This window comes from Myotis daubentonii, chromosome 1 (assembly GCF_963259705.1).
Source record: "Myotis daubentonii chromosome 1, mMyoDau2.1, whole genome shotgun sequence".
Classification (NCBI taxonomy): Eukaryota; Metazoa; Chordata; class Mammalia; order Chiroptera; family Vespertilionidae; genus Myotis; species Myotis daubentonii.
This window is the reverse complement of record NC_081840.1, coordinates 135,671,853-135,690,338: the sequence shown is the minus strand read 5'-3', so window position 1 is coordinate 135,690,338 and position 18,486 is coordinate 135,671,853. Positions and strand designations below refer to the sequence as shown.

At 41.3% G+C, this 18,486-nt stretch overlaps 1 non-coding gene across 1 annotated transcript; it reads right to left on the bottom strand.

The window, feature by feature from the left end:
- Positions 1 to 17,978: 17,978 nt before the first annotated feature.
- LOC132223623 (U6 spliceosomal RNA) lies at positions 17,979 to 18,085 on the bottom strand. The gene has a single exon (XR_009450499.1). It is a non-coding gene; the product is annotated as a U6 spliceosomal RNA (small nuclear RNA).
- Positions 18,086 to 18,486: the final 401 nt, after the last annotated feature.

The window sequence follows — 18,486 nt, the reverse complement described above, 5'->3', positions numbered from 1 at the left end:
CGGTTAGAGCTCATGCCCAGGTTGCAGCCTCGATCCTCAGTGTGAGACATGCAGGAGGCATCCCATCAATGATTCTCTCTCCCCATTGATGTTTCTATCTCTCTCCCTCCCTTCCTCCTTATATATATATATATATATATATATATATATATATATATATATATATATATATATATATATAGAGAGAGAGAGAGAGAGAGAGAGAGAGAGAGAGAGAGATAGATACTCCCCATCTGCCAGTATCTTTCACTATGTAACTCAGGAGAGTTAGAAGCTGATTGGTTTTGAAGAGCTGTAAGTGTGGACCCCAAGAACACAGGTGTGAAATTAGCTAGTTGGTTAATGGTGTTATAAAAGGTGTCATGGTGGCCACGTTTTTGTCCAGTTGGACCCACTGTGAAATCTACCGGTCTTGTACAGTCATGATTCAGATGCTCAGAGCATGGAAACTCACTGAAAAGGTCCCTTACCAAGTAACAACACAGAACAAAGATTCTTTAAGATTTCCTTCCACTTTCTTCTCAGATTTCTGGGTGGCCTTTTTCAGCTTCTTTTCATAGATCAATGCCTATGTAGGCCCTTGTGAGTCATTGAAAGCAGAAGAAAACATTACCCACAGCAATACTTTGAAGACCAAAGACAGAGAAAAGGCTACCTCAGATTGAGGTAGATTGAGGCTTAGTCTTTTTGGTTTTGTTTTGTTTTTTACCTCAGCTACAATCTATAGATTTGAGAAACTGTCCTGGGATCAGTCCTTTGTGGGAGTTACCCATTTACTAGGCACCAACACCATAGCTTTACTTCCCTTTTCAGTGAATGTTTTGTTCCTAAGAAAATGTGTTTGCTATTAATTGAGTCTTGTGTCCTTATGTTGCGTTATCAACTGGCCTGCAATTAGTTTTCTTTGCCTTACCTTCAGGCTTTTGTTTGTTCCTTCTGTTTGCCTCTAAGGAAGCTGAAATGGATGCAGGTTCTCTTGCCACGCCAGGGTCCCTTTGAACATCTGTCCAGTCATTTGATCATCCATTTCCTCCTCCCACTCACAAAGTCCCACAGAGAAAAAACTTGCCCAATTTTGCACATATGGTTGATGTTCACAGCTTGAATGTGTCCAATCTACTTAAGTTTGATTTTCATTTTAATGAGAGCTCATAGTTTTGCCCAGAGATGAAAGCAAGGTGTTAGAAATCCCCAGATTTCCAGATCGTCAGATCACTTACACATTAGTTCAACCACGGCTGCTCCATTTTTAGTAGAGAAGTAGGCAGTAATGAGCACAGCTCAAACCTAGTCACCTTAAAATTTTAGGGGTCCAAAATGTACGTTAGGTGTCTAGTTTCAAATGTTCCTTTGAACGTTTGAAATTCCATTTTAGTGGACTGTATAGTACCAAATAGTTTCTAAAACAGTCAGAAAAGTAGTTTATGAAAGCATCAATCAGAAAGAAAGCAAATGCACTTTTAGCATGTAGCACCCCCAATTGGATAAAAGATTTAAGGCAGAATTCTTCAACTGGGATGCTGACCTATTTTGCACACTCTCTCTGGGCACTGTAATTGTGTCTGTTCTTTTTGTTTTTGTTTTTGTTTTTTTGGCTCCTCCTGGCTTGTTATGGCAATATTTGGAGGGGAATTTAACTAGCAATTGCAAAAAGATGAAAGGATTTTGACAATGATTGAACTCATACGTTTTGTATCTCCAGAGCCTATCTAGCAACATTTCTGGCCCAAGAAAGTTTTCCAGTAAATGTATTTGAAACAGAATCAACTTATGGGATGAGAACAATCATTCACAATACAGTGGACTGAAGTACAATTATGCTGTGAACCAGACATAATAGTGTTCTGATATGAACTTCTCACCTTTTAATTTTTTTTCTCAGTAAAAATTTGCTGGCATCGTCAGCCAAACAGGGCTAGGGAATTCTCATATTTCATCTTATATGGTTTGTGTACTGCTGATTCTGTTTGGAGAGTCCTACTCCAGATTCTTTTATGTCATTCTGTTTCGAAACTGACTGATACACATGTGCAGAGATAGAAAAATAACTATTGTTAAGCTTTTAAAAAATTTCAGTCTGACCTTATTAAAAAAAATCCTCTAAATACATCATAAATGCATGGTTGTATCAATTGCTTTCCAAGTGGTTCATTCTCCATCCAGCATTCTGCAAAAGCAGCCTGGCTGTTATTTATCACCCAAGCCATGGTGTTGTCCCTGATGTGCTGGTATTGCAACTCTTCGGCTTGTCAGTATCTCTTGCTCAAAGGCCTCTCTGAGCAATGATGGGAACTGAATTCTTAGTTTTCTTCTTTTGTTGGGAAGAGTAACTTGAACTTTGAGATCAAGCTGAAAACATTCTCTGTAGTATGGGAAGTCACTTTACAACACTTCCCATGTGACACTACACCCTCCTTGCTGAGTAAGGACACTCACTGCTTTCCCTCATGCCATATCTACTCTGAGTGAGCAGCATCACATCCCCAGAAAATGGCTGTTTTCTTCTCTAAAGGTACCAGAATCCCAACAGAGAAAATAGGATGGCGTGGGGGAGGTGGCATTTGTAGTTGATCCTCCCAACCTGACCATATGCCCCTCTCTCTCTCTCTCTCTCTCTCTCTCTTTCTATATATATATATATATATATATATATATATATATATATATATATGGCTAATATGCAAAGTATCCCCTCAGGAGTTTGACCAGAGACCTGGAGTTCTATTACTTGCTATGACATGTGCTGACCACCAGGGGGCAGCACAGAATGAAGGCAGGCCGCAGCAGGCAGCAGGCAGCTGGCAGCAGCCAGGGAAGGAACGCCTGATTGGTCCTGATCACCGGCCAGACCTAGGGACCCTACCTGTGCATGAATTTCATGCACCAGGCCGCTAGTGTTTTAATAATACCAATTATAGAAAGTAAAATGTAATGCAAAGCTTCTAAGCTGATAGAGAGAAAAAGATAAAATAAAGGTTTCCTTCTCCTTTCTCCTCTCCCCTCCCCTCCCCTCCCCTCCCCTCCTCTCCCCTCCCCTCCCCTCCCTTCCCTTCCCTTCTCTTCCTTTCCCTTCCCTTCCCTTCTTTTCCCTTCTCTCTCTCTCTCTCCCCCTCCCTCTTTCTGTTTTGCAGTGGTTCTCAACCTTCTGGACCTTTAAATGCAGTTCCTCATGTTGTGACCCAACCATAAAATTATTTTCGTTGCTACTTCATAACTGCAATGTTGCTACTGTGATGAATCGTAATGTAAATATCTGATATGCAGGATGGTCTTAGGCGACCCCTGTGAAAGGATCGTTCAACCGCCAAAGGGGTCGCGACCCACAGGTTGAGAACCGCTGGTTTAAGGGAACACATTCCTTCTCTGTATTCCTTTTCGTGGACTGATTGTCTGATTGGTTGGTGTACAATTTCAGTTCTAACCTAATCCTCAGGGCTCTCATTCTCTGCAGAGCAATGTTTCAAGTGTGTCTGTGCTTTCCTGTTCAGTATGTTCCCTTTCCACCCACACCACACATGCAGCTGGGAAAATCCCCACACACTTCTCCTTCTCCCTTATTCCCAGGGACCCCTGCAGGCCCCACGCCCTTAGGCAGCTGCGAAAGCCCAGGCGGATGAGGAGTCGGGTGGCTCCTCACAGGGGAGCTGTGTCCAAATCCAGTGAGTCGTCGGAAGCCAGAAACACACACCCACTTTTAATCAGAAGACCTTAAACCAACAGCCCAACAGTTAGCCTCATAAGTAGGGCATCTGTGAGAGGTGCTGACAGAATTTATATGGAAAATATGAGGGAAAAGTCAAAATTCTTATTACTGGGGAAAGAAAATCCCTTTGCTGAGGAAGGGGGGCTACTCACTGCTGTTGTGAAGCTTTCAGATCTGTTGGGTGTGGTGGGGGAATTACAAGCTTAGTGTTTTGATGGGAGGAAGGGAACACATGGAACTCAAGAGTTTAGTGTCTTCCAGTATTTTGTTTTTTATAATTTATTTGATTCTGAGCAACTTCCTGTAAGATTCCATTTTCCCAGAAGTATAACTAGGGTACTTCTTATTAGAAAGACAAACGGTTTCCTTTGTTAGAGAAGTTGAAAATACTATATCATATGGCTTTTTAGACATTTTTAAATGGCGAATCTTTTTTTTTTTTTTTTTACTGGTTTTACTCCACGTTGGCCCATGGTCTTCATGGCATTGCACCGTCTCTCTCTCAGAGCCACCGTGCCTTCCCGCTCACACTCTCTGTGCCCGTCTTCCCTGCAGTAATTTGGACTGAGTTTTAAGGACTTTGACGCATATCAATCATACATTCATCTTTCCTTCCCTCAATAAGGTGAGAGTGCTAGCAAATAGGCGCTCATTCATGAAATTTCCTTTTAAATACTGATGGTGTGAACATACAAGTTAACCTGAGCTATTCCTGGTGCTCCTGGTTGAATGTGAGTTACGGTGACTGACACTGTGCTCACATACATCACACCATTAATGCCAGGGACAGTGAGGGAGAACGCTGCATTTCTTTCTCTCCGGCCAGTCCTTCCTGGGAATGAAATCAGGATGACAAAAAGAATCACACAAAAGTGTATTTCTCTGGCTCCTCCCCCATGTCCTTGCCCTGCTTAAATTCCTCCAGAGAAGTTGTAAGTCTTAACAGTGATGGCAAACCTTTTGAGCTCGGCATGTCAGCATTTTGAAAAACCCTAACTTACTCTGGTGCCCTGTCACATATAGAAATTTTTTGATATTTGCAACCATAGTAAAACAAAGATTTATATCTTTGATATTTATTTTATATATTTAAATGCCATTTAACAAAGAAAAATCAACCAAAAAAATGAGTTCACGTGTCACCTCTGACACGCGTGTCATAAGTTCGCCATCACTGTCTTAGAAGATGTTTCATCTGTGCTCTGAGCGCGGTTCTTGCCCTGTGCGCAGCGGCTGGCCCCTCCTGGAGGGACTTGCTTGCTATTCCTGGTGGTGCTGCTGCTGTGGGTCCTGCGGGCAGCTTTCCCTTCCATGAGGCTGCATGCCCATCGCCAGGGAGCGCTGTCTGCTCTGGGGCGAGGCTCTCCCTCCTGACTGTGGTTCCAGTGCTGCTGGCTTTCAACTCTCAGAGCCATGGGCCCTTTACATTTTATTCCCGGGTTTTCTACTGTTTCCCATAAATCCCTGGGTGGGGGGCTAGCAGGCTGACTACATCACAGAACTTCCACTGTGCTTGCCATGGTTCTTCTTTTCAATGCCAGGACACCCTTCTGTTACCAAAGAAACATGGGGTGTCCCCCCAAAATGTATCCACACTGGAAGAGCTGATAGCTGCAGGTTCTACTACATTTTGAAATGAAATGTATTTTATTAAACACTGCCTTCCTAAGGTGTATACATCTTGGGGACACTCTCTATATGTCTTAACTCTCTCCCTCCATGATTCTCTCTTCTCCCCATTAACCCCAGGAAATTCTTTCATTCACCTTGTAAATGATCTTAAAGGCCAGTCTCACAAATTTCCTAGTTATGCCTGAATGCTAAAGTGAGCATAACTTAGGTTAATCTGGAAATTTTACTACGGAAGCTTCAGCCAAATTATTACATTAGTGCACCCCTCTTTCTTTTCTTTTCTTTTTTTTTTTTTAGTTGCTTCGTTCTTTTTTTTCATTTTTATTTTATTTTTTAAATAAATCTTTATTGTTCAGATTATTACAGTTGTTCTTCTTCCCCCCCCCCCATAGTTCCCCTCCACCCGGTTCCCACCCCACCCCATGCCCTTAACTGCCTCCCCCATTGTCCTCGTCCATAGGTGTAAGATTTTTGTCCAGTCTCTTCCCACATCCCCCACACCCCCTTCTCCCTGAGAATTGTCAGTCCACTCCCTTTCTATGTCCCTGATTCTATTACATTCACCAGTTTATTCTGTTCATCAGATTTTTTATTCACTTGATATTTAGATTCACTTGTTGATAGATATGTATTTGTTGTCACTTTGTTGTTCATAATTTTTATCTTTACCTTTTTCTTCTTCTTCCTCTTCTTAAAGAATACCCTTCAGCATTTCATATAATACTGGTTTGGTGGTGATGAACTCCTTTAGCTTTTTCTTATACTTGAAGGTCTTTGTCTAACCTTCAATTCTGAATGATAGCTTTGCTGGGTAAAATAATCTTGGTTATAGGTACTTGCTATTCATCACTTTGAATATTTCTTGCCACTCCCTTCTGGCCTGCATGGTTTCTGTTGAGAAATCAGCTGACAGTCGTATGGGTACTCCCTTGTAGGTAACTAATTGTTTTTCTCTTGCTGCTTTTAAGATTCTCTCTTTGTCTTTTGCTCTTGGCATTTTAATTATGATGTGTCTTGGTGTTGTCCTCTTTAGATTCCTCTTTTTTGGGGTTCTCTGCGCTTCTTGGACCTGTAAGTCTATTTCTTTCACCAGGTGGGGGAAGTTTTCTGTCATTATTTCTTCAAATAGGTTTTCAATATCTTGCTCTCTCCCTTCTTCTGGCACCCCCATGATTCAGAAGTTGGTACACTTGAAGTTGTCCCAGAGGCTCCTTACACTATCTTCATATGTTTGGATTCACTGAGGAAGGGGGGCTATTCACTGTTGTTGTGAAGCTTTCAGATCTGTTGGGTGTGGTGGGGGAATTACAAGCTTGGTGTTTTGATGGGAGGAAGGAAACACATGGAACTCAAGAGTTTAGTGTCTTCCGGTATTTTGTTTTTTATAATTTATTTGATTTTGAGCAACTTCTTGTAAGATTCCATTTTCTAGTCGAGTGTTTTTCACTTCTTTGTATTTCAAATCTTTGACTTGATTCTTGGAATCCTGTAGTCTGCTGTTGGATCTCTGTATATTATTCTTTATTTCAGTCAGTATATGCTTAATTTCTGATTTGTCCTTATTCGCCGAAACCGGTTTGGCTCAGTGGATAGAGCGTTGGCCTGCGGACTGAAGGGTCCCAGGTTCGATTTCGGTCAAGGGCATGTACCTGATTTGTCCTTATTCATATCCTTGAGATTCTCACTAAATTTCTCAGAGGTTTCTAGAAGATACTTGAGTAACTTTATAACTGTGGTTTTGAACTCTATATCCAGTATTTTGCTTTCATCCATTTCTTTCATTTGTGACATGTTTCTTTGTCTCCGCATTTTGGCTGCTTCCCTGTGTTTGTTTCTATGTACTGGGTAGCTGCTCAGCCTCCATGAGCTGATAGAGTGGCCTTGTGTGGTTGGTACCCTATAGGGCCCAGTGGCTCAGCCTCCCCAGTCACCTGAGGTGGATGCTCTTATTGCACCCCTTTGTGGGCTGTTTGCACAGTTTTGTTGTAGTTAACCCTTGATTTCTGTTGGTATCACTGGGAGGAATTGACCTCCAGGCCAATTGGCTGTGATGACCAGCTGTGTCTACACTGGAAGATCTGTTGCACAGGAGACACCCTTATGGGCAGGACTTGCTTCAGTGGGGCTTTGGTGCTCACTGAGTCTCCCCCCTAAGTGTGTCTCTTAAGGATGTGAAGAGTTGTAATCTGGAATGGTCTCACTCTGACCACTGGGTACACTGGCTCTTGGATCTTCAAGGAGGTGCAGGGTCAGCCACTGTCTGGGGCCACTCAGCAGGAGCTACAGACACATCTTCAGATTCCTCCTCTTTGTATGGGGTTTGGAAGTGCCCAGATGAGGCCCAGCTGTGAAGCAAGGCTGGCAGGGTTTTGGGCCTTCTTTTGGAAGGTCTGGGGCTCACTGACTCAGCTGCAGTTTGACAGGTTTTAGGCGCAAGGACAGACCATTCATATGCAAAAGCCGATTCACACAGTTTGGGTGGGGTTGTAAATTAGGTGGGGCGGGGTCTCGGGGAATCACCAAGGCAGAGCAAACAGCAATGGCTGCCAGTCAGCCCTGAACTGGAGAAGTCCCTGGTTCTCCGTATCCTGCACCCCTGTGCAGGATCAATGATCGCTGCGAGCCCCTCTGAGAGAAAGCCACCTTCGTGTTCCTGTTCCAATGCCAGACAGTCCAGTTTCTCCCCGTATGTGCCTGGGTCCCCCAGAGTCTCGCCCGGAACTGGAGTTCAGAGCAAGCAGGAGTTTGTATCTCCCTCCAAGTTAAAAGAGCAGCACATCCAGGTGCCAGCACTTTCGGCGCCTCCGAACTGCCTACCAGTCTCAGTGCACCTTCTTCACCTCTCGAGTTGTGAAACTTCCACTCAGCCAGCCTTCCCGCGGTTCTGGGTGGTAGTTGTTCTGCTATTTAGTTGTGGTATTGATGTGGCTGTGAGAGGCAGCAAGTAAAGGCACTTACCTATGCCACCATCTTGGTTTCCCCCCACCCCTCTTTCTAATATGCTAGTCCGGGGTTTGCCTCTGTGTCTGTGACTTTGTCCAGGGTTCTCCCACCTGAACTCTGCCTGCATGGCCATGGGCTGAGGCTCAGGCCTGTAGGAAGACGTATGGAGATTTCTGCCTGAGCCGAACCTGCGAGTCACCTGGGAGTTTCTAACATGTACTTGGGATGGGCTAGGCAAGGAGATACTTTTGAGCTGGGTAATGCTTTGGTGAGTAAGAAAAAAGGACAGCACCGAAGGAAAGAACTGCTCTGTTCTTTAACAAAGAACAGAGCAGTTATAGGCAAGGTGAGTGCTGGGGGATACTCGCAAGGTTCTAGGGCTACAGTAACAAGGCACCGCGCTCCCTCTGAAGACTCTGGGAAGGATCTGTTCCAGGTCTCCCTTAAGGCTTCTGGTAGTTTCTTGGCTAGACTTGCCTTCTCATCACATCCACCTTGAGTGCAGGTCTTTTGTAAGTATACCAGTTACTTTGGGTTAGGGGCTCATCCTATTTCATTATGACCTTATCTTGACTAGTTACATCTGCAATGACTCTATTTCCAAAAAGGTCACCTCTGAGGGACTGAAGGTTAGGACTTCACCATGCCATTTTTGGGGGCCATGATTCAACCCCTAATCGTCTCCTTCCTGCTGTGAGCCTGGATGTGGAGCCAGTTTAAACTGGAGGTAAGACCAAGATGCAGCTCCTGCCGTTGCTGGGATGAAAGCACTGTTTTCTCTGTTTGTTTCTGTAGATGTGGACTAAGATGTGCTTTTCAGACATCCCGAATTTCTGACATTTTTTCCCCAGACAAATATGGTTCCTGAACAGAAGAGAGATCTTTCAAATATATTTGTTGTGGGACTAAGAGAGTGTCTAAAGGTAGCCACCCAGCAATGGAGCTAAAAATAAGAGAAGAACCACACACAAACGATAAAAAGAAAAGAGTTTGACTTCTTACTAGCATTTATGAACCAAGTTGCGTTAGGACAGACACTTTTGTTTCAGAGCTGCAAAGTATGAGAAGGATTTTGTGCTTGGGTCAGCACCTGTTTGGGCCATAATTTCAGTTTAGAATACAGGGTGTTATGGAGCTATGTGTTCTATTTCTTGAGAGGAACATATCTCCCAGGCACAATTATTTATTTTAAGTCACTTCTAGGAGCAGACTTGAAGTAGAGCAAGCCCTTCTGGGGTTGACTGTGCAGGCAAGGACTCAGGAAGCATGTCCAGACTTAATTTTTCAACTTGCTACAGTCAACAAGGGGCAAAGCCCATTTCTAAAGGTGGTTTTGAGAATACTTTTTAGAAATTCCACTCTATGTCTACTAATAAACAAACCTATGTATTCAGAGTTGGGACTTATAACTTCATGCTGTGCCCTGTGGCTTAGGGACAGAATTTGGTGTGGGAGAGGGGCTGTGCAGGGACTTCCCATTCTGTAATGTGGCTGCAGCACTCAGCGACACGTGCTCCCTCTCCCCCTATTTCCTGGGCTTCATATGTTAAATGATTGTCATCATGGGATATAGTGACTAAATTTCTACTTAATAGGAGGTTTGCATGTGGAAGTTTCCTTGACATTACCTTGGTTCATCAAATTAAATTCCTTTCCTGTTAATTAGATCACCAGTGAATAGAGGTTGTAACTTTACTTGTGGTCTCTCTAGTAGATTTATAATGAAAGACAATGGGTTCTTGTCTAATGAGAAATGTATGACATGCTATTATCTCCTGCTTTTCTTTATTATACAATTAAGAGTGTCATTTGAGAATTGTATATCAGATATTTCTACTACTTATTTATAGCATCATGGAAAATCTGAATGCTTATTTATGTGGGGTTTACTAATGTTAAATTCCTCTTTAACCTAAGGCAGGAAGGTAGCACCATGAAATGCTTACTATAGAAAACTTTATTAAGAGATGTGAAATATATATATAGGAAGGAGGTGAGGAGATAAATAAGCAGACTTTTTTGTTTCTCCATTCCCTCCATCCTGACCTCCAATTTATCAGTATGTCTTGTGTTTTCTACCTCCAAAATGTGTCTGAAATCCACTGCCTTCTCTCTACTACCCCCAGGTTCAGCCACCATCAGCTCTCACCAGGGCAGCTCTCACCAGGGCAGCTCTCACCAGGGCTACTCTGTTAGTCCAGCCTATGGCTCCCATAGTTTCACTCTGCATCCTTCTAGCCTCATCTCCCCCGGAAACCAGGGAAATCTTTAAAAGCATGAATCTGTTAAGATCCTGCATTATGAGCTTATCTTCTCCCACACCCTCCCATCTCCAACTCAACACATCCTAGAAAAACTGCTCTCCTTCTGGGGTCTTCAAATAGCTGAGGACCTCTCTGTCTTAGGGCCTTCCCACACACTGCTCCTCCTGCCTGGAGCCCTAGACTCCCACCACCACTCCCTGCCAGCACACAAGAGTGGTCATTATTTACTTACCTCTTTCTGTCTCTTTCCTCCGCTAGGAAAGCATCATGTCCATTTTCTGTATCAGCACATACTCTGCTCTTAGCACACACCTGACAAGTAACAAGCCCTAAATATTTGTTGAATGGATAAATGAGAAATGTAGAAAGGAAAATGAGAATAAATGGGTCTTCCCCCTACCTCATAATTTTAAAGTTGGGAAAAGCTTTTCAATTTAAAAATAATCGTACAGAATGCTAACGGTGAATGGTTATTATATAAAACTACCTACATGGATCATCACCACTAATTTGTCTGGAAATTTCATATTAAGCATTGTGTGTTTTGAATATAACTTTTTGTAGGTGAATTTATGCCACAGTGAAAATTCTTGCCTTTTTATTGAGAAAAAGAAAGAGAACTTGGGAAGTTATTCTAGGTGAATGTCCAGTGTTTTTTGTGTGTCTAATAAGATAATCAAGTCTCTATTACTCTTCCTGGCTTTCACGACTTAGTCTACTCTTTCTCATATTACTGAGTGAATTTTATTTGTGGTAGTCCAACTGTGCACCCTTAACAACATTTATTTATTCAATTATATATTTTTGAATACCTACTATTTTCCAGCATTCTCTAGAGTTTTACACTAATTTCCATATTACTTTCTTTGTTTACGATACTTTTCTAGACTGGAAAATCACTTACTATTTTTTCCCACTCTTCAAAATCTAGCGCTATCCTACTTTCTTCAGAAAACCACTCCTATTTTAACTTGATGATGATTTTTTCATATTTAAAATTTATTTTGCATTTATAGTTTTTTACTGCCATACATAGTTTAAAAATATTTGCATGTAGTGAGCACCCTCCCAAGGCAGACCAAAGTATTTGGGGCTGATTATATCTCCTACCTCTCCTGTATACATCTTCCTACCAAACAGAGTTCCAGGCACATAGTAGGTACACGTTAATTACCACTAAATTTATTAATTGATATAATTCCTGCTATGTCTACATGAGAACCATAGGGAATATACTCAACCACCTCAAGGACTTGGTAGTGGAACACAGTGGGTGGGCTTATTGCTGTGGTCGTGAACAAGCAGAAGACAATATATTATCCATAAATGCCTGAGTCAAAAGGGTTGGTCAGTAATGAAAGCAGACACAAAAGGAAGTTCCCCCCAGCTCAATGCTGTGACATCCAAATACCATCCAGAGAGACTTCAGTACAATAAATTAACATTATGGACCACTGGCAGAGCTATTCCCATGGCTGGTGAGAAGGCTGGACGCGCCTTTCATTGGGAGATTCATTTTAAGACCACTCCATTCCTGTGTTCTGCTTCCATGCTATCCATAAAACCCTCTAGTACAGCGGTTGTCAACCTGTGGGTCATGACCCCTTTGGGGGTCGAACAACCCTTTCACAGGGGTTGCCTAAGACCATTGGAAAACACATATATAATTACATATTGTTTTTGTGATTAATCACTATGCTTTAATTATGTTAAATTTGTAACAATGAAATTGGGGGTCACCACAACATGAAGAACTGTATTAAAGGGTCGCGGCATTAGGAAGGTTGAGAACCACTGCTCTAGTAACTTGGCCTCCCATATGTTGCTTCTCATGATATAATAATAAGCAGGCGCTCAGTCTCCATGAACTTGATTAAGGCAGATTTGCCTTGGAGGGGTGACAGAGATACTTTCGATGGACTCAATAAAATCGGGTTATTTAACCTGCAAGCCTGAGACCAGACCATGGGCCTCATGAATTCATCAAGGTAAATGCAGCCTTGTGGGGATTTTCTGTGCAGCTAGCCATAACATCTGAAACATCTCTCTGTACAGTAATTTTAACCTGCATCTTGCTATTTTTTATTTGACTAGAGGAAAGAGCACTCACTACTTGCACCATCGGCCTTTCTCTGGGCTGGTAGCAGTGACTGAGTCCTAATCTAGACTCTTTAACAGGAGAGAGAGGGAAGGAGGAGAAGTCTCTTCCCTGTGCAAGTGTCTCCTGCTCTTTCTTCTTTTAGGTCAGGCTATCCTGAGCTGCCAAATTCCCATTACGAGGGGGTGGACAAACTAACACTCAACCCATGATTCACTTAGAATTCTCTAGAATTCCCCAAAGTCAGTTTATAGTCATGTAAATTTCTGATACCTGTTCTTGAAATTCAGACATAATTTTTAAAATTACTTAGACTAATTTTCCTATGACAAAGTCAATAGCACACATATCAGGAAAGTAGAGTGGCTTTAATGGATGAATCACAGTCAACATTATCAAAAATGATTCTGCTACTTCTTGTTTGTAGAATAGTTCTTTGCACCTCTATTGCTGCCACCAAAAAAAAAAAAAAAAAAAAAAAAATCTGGTGCAGTGAGTATAGACTCAGCATATTCAAATAGCAGCTCTCCTACAAACAAAACAAAAACAAAACAAAAAAAAATACATTTAAGAATTTAAGAACTACTCTGCTGTTTGGAAGAAAATTAAAGTGAGATTGATAGCAATATGTCTCTTTAATTTCATAAGGAATTTTTGGGAGAATTTTTACCATCACATATGCTGTTTAAATTTCTTATCCATGTAGAGAAGAAATCTTAAAATATCAATATTACTTTACCTTACTGAATTAAAAAATTAGATTCCACAACCGTGCATAAAAGCAAAAAAGAATTATTGCCTTATTAAATAAGTGGTGAGGAAATCTGTGAAGAATAAGGATACCTCAATGCCAGCTCATCTCTGAGGACTGAAATACATAAATATCAGTGATTCTGAAGCATTTACTCTATCAACACATGGGCCTAGATCTCTGTGAGTTGGTAACATGCTTGAGAAACAATTGTCCTCTTCTATTGTATAGCATTATTACCAGGCATTGCCAATAATCTCTAGGAGTGTCAGAGGATACTAAATTTCTTAGATCAAAGTTAATTTCAATATACTTGAAGTTTAAAAAAAAAATCCTATATAATAAAACCCTAATATGCAAATGGACCGAAAGGCAGAACAACCGGTCACTATGATGCCTACTGACCACCAGGGGGGCAGATGCTCAATTTAGGAGCTGCCCGCCTGATGGTCAGTGCGCTCCCACAGGGGGAGTGCCGCTCAGCCAGAAGCTGGGCTCATGGCTGGCAAGTACAGCAGTGGTGGCAGGAGCCTCTGGACTGCGAGAGGGCACAGGCCAGGCTGAGGGACCCTCCCCTCTCCCCCCCAGTACATGAAATTTCATGTACCAGGCCTCTAGTATAAGATATAAATAGAGAAAGATGTAAGCGACTCCTGCCACCAGAGTACACATCATCATAGATAGGCAGCACATGCTTTGATTCGCTGTGTTGGCCATCTTATGCCAAGTTTGTTTATATGTTATTTCATGTCAACATAAAAATAAATATGAAAAATAAATAACCACTTTTAGAGCAAAGAATATACATTCAAGTATACTTAAAATATCTTTGAGTAACACGTGTGACAAAGTAGAGTGAGCATTTGCAAAGTCAAGCCAAGTGTGAGAGTTTCTGATGATCATGGGGTTTCAAGGGTGAAGGGCAGGCACATATGATGAGGTATGAAACAACTTTCCAGAGGTAAGTGATTTGAATTTCTCCAATAGTTAAAATAGCCATGTTAAGATTGGATCTTCATTGATGCTAGTCTCTAAGGAGATCTGATTCCAGCATGGGATATGGCAGCTGGTGTTCCAGGGTCTTGGAAGGAGTGTCAATCAGTGTACATGTTTGGGAGGGAGCCACACAATTTATTAGGATTAATGCCTGTAGTGTTGTAAGTATAAATGAGAGAATTCAGTGACTAGAGAGAGGATTAGGGTCAAAGTCAAGCTCACTAGAGTTTGGGGAAGGTTCCCTAAGAATTTAGGCAGAAACCCTTGTCAGATGGACTTGAACAAAGAGCAAATGTTACCTGATGGTCAAATGGAAAGGCAGATGACCTGGGCTGACCCCAGCCTCCTGGATCCTGTATTTATTAGCAATGGGAGAAGTTTCAGATATACCAGCTGGTAGATCAAAGTCTTTTGATCTCTGACCCACTTTGGTCAAGATCAGTTGGATGACTAAATGAGTTAAACTAGCACATGGGCCAGAGAAGGCAAGAATAAATATTGATATAACAGATTTCTTTTTGTTCTGATCAAGAAATCAAATATCAAAGTCAAAACATCTGACACCAAAGAAAGTATATATGTTAAAACAAGTGAACACAAAGTTGATGTGCTTCTTTGAGCTCTAGTCTTGTCTCTGCAGGATTTGTCCTCACAAGGGTAGACGGGGCATCATGTTCTGAAATGTTCAAGGTCTATGCAAAACAAAGAGAATGACCCAAGTCTCTGTATTTAATGCTTTCACTATAACAGAGCTCAACAAATATGGGCTTTCTGTGAAACATTTTCCTCCAAACAGGAAAACCCAGCTTGATACTAACCTCAATCAATTGCCTTGGCTTTGAATAAAATTGTGGGTAGGCAACCTAGATACTCTCTGTAATCATCCTAACCTTTAAAACTCAAACTTGTTTCCAATCCACAAGTCTTAAGACATCTAGTGTCCTTGAAAATTTTCTGAGTTTCTTTTCTTTTTTTCTTTTGTGGGAGAGGGAAGTTGTTGTATATGATCTCTACTGGCTCTGAGCTGTATTTCATTGAAGCAGTTTAGTCTCTGAACGATCTTATCATATTTTACATTGTCTTTTTTTTCTGCCCTTATGCATATGCATATATTGTTCTTGTTTGTCTCTCCAAAATACAGCAAATACAGATTGTAAAATGCAGCACAATTTTAATGATGTTTTATGGCAGCAGGAGTGATTAATTACTTTACATGGCTGTGCTAGACAGTTCAAGATACACTATTAACTCTCATCTTAGAAGTCCACATGCATTTTGTTACTGAGAATTTCTCCCTGGCCAGTTTCTCCAGCTCCCAGCCTTTCACCACATTCCTCAGTCCCTGTCTCCCTTTTCCCTGGTTTTCTTCACTCCTCTCTTTCATCTCCAAATTTCTGTTAACTTTTTACTCAGAGTATATTAGCTTTTCTGTGTTTTACTGGTTCATCCTAGAATAGTACTTTCCAAGTTGTGATTGTGACCTATTGTGGATTGAGAACTCCATTGCATGAGTTGAAGTGAGCATTTTAAGAAAATGAAATAGAATCAAATGGAAAATATACAAGTACATGGTAAAGTGGAATTTTGCTGTCGATTCCATCATGTTAGGAAACATGTTTAACTTCACTGCTGGATCTTCTTCCCACACACAAGTGTTCTATCAGGTGTTTTCTACAACAAATGACATTTTTCTACTATGTAGGTTCTCAAAAATCAAATTCTACTCATGGGATACTGTGTGCCACCATTGTGGCCACCGAAAAGGACATGGCACCAGACGCTTTGAAAGCTGTTCCCAATGGGACGTTTCCAAAATCTTTGCATGGCAGATGCAAAGCCTCCTGATGACACCTTTGTGTGAAACAACTTTTATTTACATGTATGTTGAGCTTTGGTAAGGAAAAATTCCAGACTGATTCATCAATATTTATGTTACTTCTCTGTTACTGACTTATATCTTAAGAGGGAGTGAAGAGTGTGGTCAAGGAAACGAAGGGAAATGACCAACTTTCCAAATTCAGGGATTTCTCATCTAGGAGAAATTGGTGTATTAACCAAGCTGTACTTGCCATGCCAGGGTGCTGAGAAGAAGTGGGTGTGTGGTTGCATTGGGGTGGCAATGTGGGTGATGGGCAATTAGGGTAAAGAACTCCAGTTTGATAGGCACAAAAGCTAAGAGATAGATTTATTTTATTTTATTTTTTGCAATTTTTTCCTTTTTTGATCATAGACCAAGAACTTCTATTTAAAATGACATTTTGGGAATGACAGTTCTGTCTGTAATTAATTTTACTAGTTCATTATTCCTAGAATTAAAAAATTATTTCCCAATAAAACTGTAACTTTCCTTCAGCAAATTCACACTCAAAAAATCTCAGAAAAACTCATAAAAGACACACAGGTGTCATGATAGAAAAGTCTTCGCTTTTGACAATAAATTTAAAATAAAATCTGCTGTTCCTTGCTGAGGGAGATTACCTACTTCTCTGGTCCAGACGCTGCAGAACAAGGAAGCGGACACTCGGACTCACGATGCTTTCAAATGTTTATATGTCCCAATTTAGTGTCTGATGCTAGAGAGATCCAGTCCTCTGTCCCTCTCTCCAGCCTGGGGGAAGGAGTGCTTTGTTGTAGCAGTAGTAAGTCATTACAGGTGGCACTCTCTTGGCAGATTATTTCTAAACTATAAGGTACTTGGAACTACTGTAAAGCATACTGATATACTGATAACAGTACCACATGCATATTAAAATCCATGATGCTGCCCTACCAGTTTTGCTCAGCGGATAGCATCGGCCTGCGAACTGAAAGGTCCCAGGTTCGATTCCGGTCAAGGGCACATGCCCGGGTTGTAGGTTTGATCCCCAGTGGGAGACTTGCAGGAGGCAGCCGATCCATGAATCTCTCTCATAGTGGATGTTTCTATCTCTCTCTCCCTCTTCCTTCCTCTCTGAAATCAATAAAAATATATTTAAAAAATAAATAAATAAATCAAATAAAATCCATGATGCTAATGCAAGCTAAGAAAAGAAGAACTCTGAACAAGATGGATCATACAGATTTTGAACCTGTCCCATTCATTATAGGTCTGTAGTTACTTTCAGTTCACTGACCAAAAATCTTTATGAAAGTTTGATTACAGACAGTTACTGCCTGTAACCAACTCCATTAATAATAAATGCCATTTTAATACATAGCAATAGAGGTCTCTCTATGCTAAACCGATGATATGGAATTTCCAGTGTCAGCATCAGCAACAAAACTATTTTTTAATTCCTGGCATCTAAGGCGGCATTTATTCCTTTTTATTTTTCATGAAAGAGTACATATGTCATTTTTTTCCCTTTGGGGAAATGACTATTGTTACTGGAGCACACTTTGTCATTTTATGAGGCTGAAGGAGTAAATTGGGCATTATCTTCACTCCACTGAATTTTAATCAGTCATTGAGAAGTATTGGTTTCCACTTCTGATTAAAAGGCAGAAGTGCATGCTTATCAAATGGAATTCTCATAAGCTGCTGGGGGTTGGTACCACCACTTTGGAAACAGTTTGCTACTTTCTCTCTCTCTCTCTCCCTCTCTTTTTTTTTTAAATATGGAATGCTTCACGAATTAGTGTGCCATCCTTGCACAGGGGCCATGCTAATCTTCTCTGTATCTTTCCAATTTTAGTACATGTGCTGCCGAAGCGAGCACAGTTTGCTAGTTTTTTATGCAGTTAAATAAACATCTACTCGATTACCTATCAATTCTATTCCTAGATATTCCAAGAGAAATGAAGATATATATGCAGAAAAATCTTTTCTGCTTTTTTTTTTTTTAAGTCAGGGGGACTGAACAAGCTACAGGTTGTGTGAGGGTGCTTAAACCTATCCTTTCTGTCTCATGTCAGGCTTGTGTGAGAACCAGGATATAGAATGTTAGATCCTCAGATAGGGGTCAAGTGGGGAACTGGGGAAGAGATGGGCTCCAGAGTTTGGGTGCCAGGCCTGGTAAGATTCTTAGCACTGGGGTACCCCAAAGGGCATATAGGGATTTGTCCCACAGTCTAGTGGTGCAGCTGGGGATGTACTGGCCATGCCACACAAGGAGGTGTT